Raw genomic sequence first — 4,880 nt, 5'->3', positions numbered from 1 at the left:
GGGATGGACGGGGTGGTGGGAGGTGGGTAGGATCAGGCCAAGGAGTGGAGAGCCCACCTCTGATTCAGGGCCCAGGGTGGAGGTGGGGGGCAGCAAGTGGCTCAGGGAGTTCCATTTCTTCAAGGATGCCGGTTTGCTATCCAGGCCACAGGGAGCCTGAGACCCACCTCCCAGCAGGACTGTAACTAGAAAGTTCGGTGGATGGAGTGGGTGGGCCACTGCCCCAGGTGGAGAGTATAGGAACGGAGACTAAGCACGCAGTGGCCCCCAAAGGGGCGCACGGTGGAGCGAAGGGCCTACCCAGCTGCCGGTTCCCCACGCCTTTCCATCCATTAAGGGGAAAACGACCAGAAAAGGCCACTCTTCTGTGCTGCTTCGCTTCAGCCATGTCCAACTCTCTGTGACCCTATGGACCATAGCCCCCAGGCTCCTCTGTCCATGGGATTCTCCAGGCAAGAATACTGGAGTAGGTTGCTGTGTCCTCCTCCAGGGGATCCCCCCAACTCAGGGATCGAAACTGCGTCTCTGTCTCCTGCATTGGCAGGTGGATTCTTTACCACTAGCGCCACAGGCCGCTCTTCCATCCCTGGCCAAATTCTGACTGAGTCCTTGATAGATAGGAAAAGCCCCTTGGAGAGAAACACACCCCGTGGCACACAGTCCAGTGAGGCCAGAAACTTGGCTTTGGGCCAGTCCCACATTTTAACAACCCCTACGTTAGAATGAAAACGAAAAGAAAGCAGACATGTGAATGTCTCCTTTGTCACTGTCATTTACATCTCCTTTCTCTTAATTGCTGATTGATCTTGAATCAGACATCTTCGGGTGGTTGTGACTGTAACAATCACTTGGGTGTCGAAAAGGCCCCGATCATCCCTTTGCAACAGGAGGAATCCCCGTGTAACACCAGCAAGGTCACCCGAATGCCTCTGTTTGCAGGATTTTTGCAGAAGAAGGATTTTCAGAGAAGGGTCCACAATTATTATTATTTTTTTTTTTTGCAATTCTAAAACCCCTAAAGCTCTCAAATGGTGAGTTTTCTCCCCTTACGTATTTAGTGGCAAAATCTGACCTGTACTGAGGCGAAGCTATTTACAGTTTTATTGATCCTAATAAGTCTGATTATTCACATGCTCCTCTACAGAAGTGGTCCCATGTTTCATGGTGTGAGCAGGTCCAGACCCCGCCGGGCTGTCACGAAATGGATGGCAAACGTTTCTTCTCTTCCTCAGATCTAAAATGTGTGAAGTCAGAGACCTGTCGGCCCTAAGGATTTCAGAGAAAGGAGTACGGGCCCCAGACAGTGTTGAGTGTAATGGGGAAGGCTGCCCATGTGGACCTGGGTTGGTGAACTTGTACATGAACATCTGGCAATTCCAGCAATTTTGCCCCAGGAATGGAGCCACTGCCTTCTTCCCAGGGAAACAAAGGTCAGATCCGCCCAGACCTGGAGACTTCAGTGGCGAGGAGATGGGGGCAGCCATGGGGCCAGCAGACACCCATAGGGACCCATCCCTGCCAACAGTGGAGGGCACAGCAGGCTTTTCCACACCAGGCAGGAATCTGTCTATCCTTACTCATGCCCGGATGTTGGCCCCAGGAGACCACTCCCACAGGGGCCCAGAGGAGGTGTCCACTGCAGTCCTGCCCCTTGACGAGCCCTGCTCGCCTGGACGGGGTCACTGCTGCCTGGCCTGGCCGCACACCCTCACGGTGGGCAGCAGACAAGGCGAGGTGGCCCGAGCCTGGGGCACTCCAGCTTCTTGATTCAGCATCCCCGCCTCCACCCCACTCCCCACCCAACCCAGATACCCTCTGGGCGTCTGTGCTACAGGACTCTCTGGAGCAGCAGGAGGAGCTGGCAGCTCTCAGAGCCTGCTGAGAAAAGCAGGTGCGTTTTCAAAATAAATAGTATTCTCAAATGCCCTTCTTTCCACTCCAAACCCAGGAAGCGGCAGAAGAGAAAACGTGAAGACCCCGGGCCGGCCGCTGCCTGACGTGGCCCTCCTGGGCACCGGGCTTCTCAGCGGCTCGCCCGGGCTCACAGCTGCTGTGGGATGCCCTGCTCCTTGTAGCCTGTGAGGGAGAAGCAGAGGAGAGATGGTCAGACACCCACTTCCCTCACCATTTCTCCAGGCAGTGCCTCCGGACTTGAATATGCTAGAACTTATTCACACAGACGTGTGAATGACTGCTATAGCCGTGGCCCAGCTTTTCCCAAGGGCGCTGTCTTCTTAATGGGAAACAGGGTATGAATGAAGAGAGTGGATTTCGGGGTTTAGTCGGGGAGACATGAGAGGAGGATTTCTGTTACAGACCTGCTGGGGGTTGAAAAGTTATCAATGTGCTCCTGAATCCACACCCCTGAAGCCACTGCACAAACGTGGCCCCGGCAGACTGGCCTGCTGCCATTTCTTAACGCGGCGCCTTGGGAGAAGGTGCCAGGAAGACTTCCCCAAGTGATGGGCATCTGGTACGTGTGGATGGAGAGGAGGAAGGAAGAGAAAAGGAAGACAGCATACAGAAGGGAGGAGCCAGGCCGGCGTGCTCCATCAGTTGGACACCTGTGAACCTGTGACACAGGCCAAGGTGACCGCTGGCTTCGAGCCTTTAAAGCCTTGGTGGTGACTATGAGGACATGAGAAAAACTTGATCACTGTTGATATTAAGGAACTGATGCTAGTTTATTTGAGCATGAAAAGGTACTGCGGTTCCTTTATTTTTTAAGACATCTACTGGGATATTTAAGGGTGAAATTGTCATCTGGGTTTGCCGAGTAGTTACCCCTATTAGCTGGTAAGTCAGCCCACAGAGGAGCATCAGTGGACTTGTGTTTGTTTTTTTTTCTCCCTTTATTTACCAGGTTACTTATCAAGTTAAGGTGTTGGGGGTGGAGGCAGATGCAGGCAGTAATAGAAGAAAACAGAGCGGCCGTGAGTAGAGGATGGCTGAAGCTGGTCTAGGCGTTTAGAGACTCGCTATACTAGGCCTTCTATTTGTGTCTATGTTTAAACATTTTCCAAAATAAAAAACTAAAAATAGAAGCTTGTTGGCCAACTGGAAACGGGGTGTTTGTGTGCAGGAAGTCGGGGGTAGGCGGGGGACGGGGAGGGGAGCAGTGTGGGGTAGGGGAAGGGCAGTGAAGGGGAGGGTCCAGGAAGCCCAGGCATGAGAACTGTGCACACCCCAACAGACTCACCTTGAGAAACTTCGGAGAAACACAGGAATATGAGGCAGCATGAGGAAGAGGAGAAAAAGAGAAAGAGAAAACAGTCTAAAAAGAGAAGCCAGACATGAGACCAGCTGGGACCTGGCACCTGGGACCTTTTGCTGCAGTGCTTGCACCCGGACAAACCCTCTCTGAACAACAAAATACAAAGAAACTCATCGTCGTGAAGTCACTCAGTTGTGTCCGACTCATTGTGACCCCATGGACTGTAGCCCACCGGGCTCCTCTATCCATGGAACTATGACGGATCAAAAATAACTGCATGCATGTGCATGAGCAGTAGGGGCAAATTATGGACAAGAAGATACAAAAAGACCAAAAGAACCAACTGTCACTTCTGAAGCGCCTGGAGCAAAAGCAGGGTGTCATGCATGTCCCCAGCACACAGCACCACCTAAGGCACCCCTCCAGCCAGAACCCTGGACCTGCCCCTTCCTTCATCCCATATAAGGAATCAGTTCACCATTCTGCTCAGGGAGCGACCAAGGGAACCTGTTACTTGTTCTCACTCCCTCCTACTGCAGCAGGGGCCCCCAATAAAACCTTGCCTGATTTCTCATCTGGCTTCCTGTCAGTCTCTACTGATTAAGGAGGCCAAGAACCCTGGTCGGTAACAGAGAGACTGCCTGAAATATAAAAAGGGAGAGGCTGCATGCTGGGGATTGGGAGATGGAAGGGGTCTGCAGTCTGCATTCACAGTGACCAGCCACTGTGGCCAGTGGGCAGCCCCAGAGGGTGTGTGGGCTTCGGCTCAGGAGTGCAGAGCATTCTCCCCTCCCTGGGGTGGTCACTCTCCATGAGACACCGCCAAGAAGCTCTCTCCTCTTCCCTCCGAATCTCAGCCAAGGTCGCTCTTCTGCTCACCTTCTGCTCCTCACTTTTCTGCCCCCAACCCATCTTTGCCTCAAGACGAATTCTGGATGGCTCCAAGGAGGGACAGCTACAGGACAGGTTTGACTGTGACAACCTAAAGATGTTGAAGTGACCCATCCTGGCCCCTATCTAAGCCGTGGGGTTCACCTTTTATGTGGACAGGAGTCACATATATAAAACCTAATGCTTTGGGAAAGACTAAGGCAGGGAATGGCAAACAGACTTCTATCTTGTAGACATCTTGGACCCATTAGTAGTGACTGCCTGAAGCCCTGTATTGAAAACGGGTAAGACTATTCAGCAGAAAGTGTCAAGACAGATTAGCAATGTCTGCCAAGGGTCAGTCAGTTCAGTTCAGTCGCTCAGTCATGTCTGACTCTTTGTGACCCCATGAATCGCAGCATGTCAGGCCTCCCTGTCCATCACCATCTCCCGGAGTTCACTCAAACTCATGTCCATCAAGTTGGTGATGCCATCCAGTCATCTTCATCCTCTGTTGTCCCCTTTCCCTCCTGCCCCCAATCCCTCCCAGCATCAGAGTCTTTTCCAATGAGTCAACTCTTCGCATGAGGTGGCCAGAGTACTGGACTTTCAGCTTTAGCATCAGTCCTTCCAATGAACACCCAGGGCTGATCTCCTTCAGAATGGACTGGTTGGATCTCCTTGCACTCCAAGGGACTCTCAAGAGTCTTCTCCAACACCACAGTTCAAAAGCATCAATTCTTCGGTGCTCAGCTTTCTTCACAGTCCAACTCTCACATCCCTGCATGACCACTGG

At 52.4% G+C, this 4,880-nt stretch overlaps 1 long non-coding RNA gene across 1 annotated transcript in view; it reads right to left on the bottom strand.

Annotated features, from left to right (window-relative positions):
• Positions 1–974: 974 nt before the first annotated feature.
• Positions 975–4,880, bottom strand: part of LOC104997900 — an 8,163-nt gene continuing 4,257 nt past the window's right edge. Inside the window, exon 2 of the long non-coding RNA XR_826373.1 lies at positions 975–2,076. This is a non-coding gene — a long non-coding RNA (uncharacterized LOC104997900). The remainder of the gene's footprint in view (positions 2,077–4,880) is intronic.

This window comes from Bison bison, unplaced genomic scaffold (assembly GCF_000754665.1).
Source record: "Bison bison bison isolate TAMUID 2011002044 unplaced genomic scaffold, Bison_UMD1.0 scf7180017864317, whole genome shotgun sequence".
Lineage (NCBI taxonomy): Eukaryota > Metazoa > Chordata > Mammalia > Artiodactyla > Bovidae > Bison > Bison bison.
The sequence above is the reverse complement of the archived record's forward strand: the minus strand, read 5'-3'. Positions and strand labels throughout refer to the sequence as shown.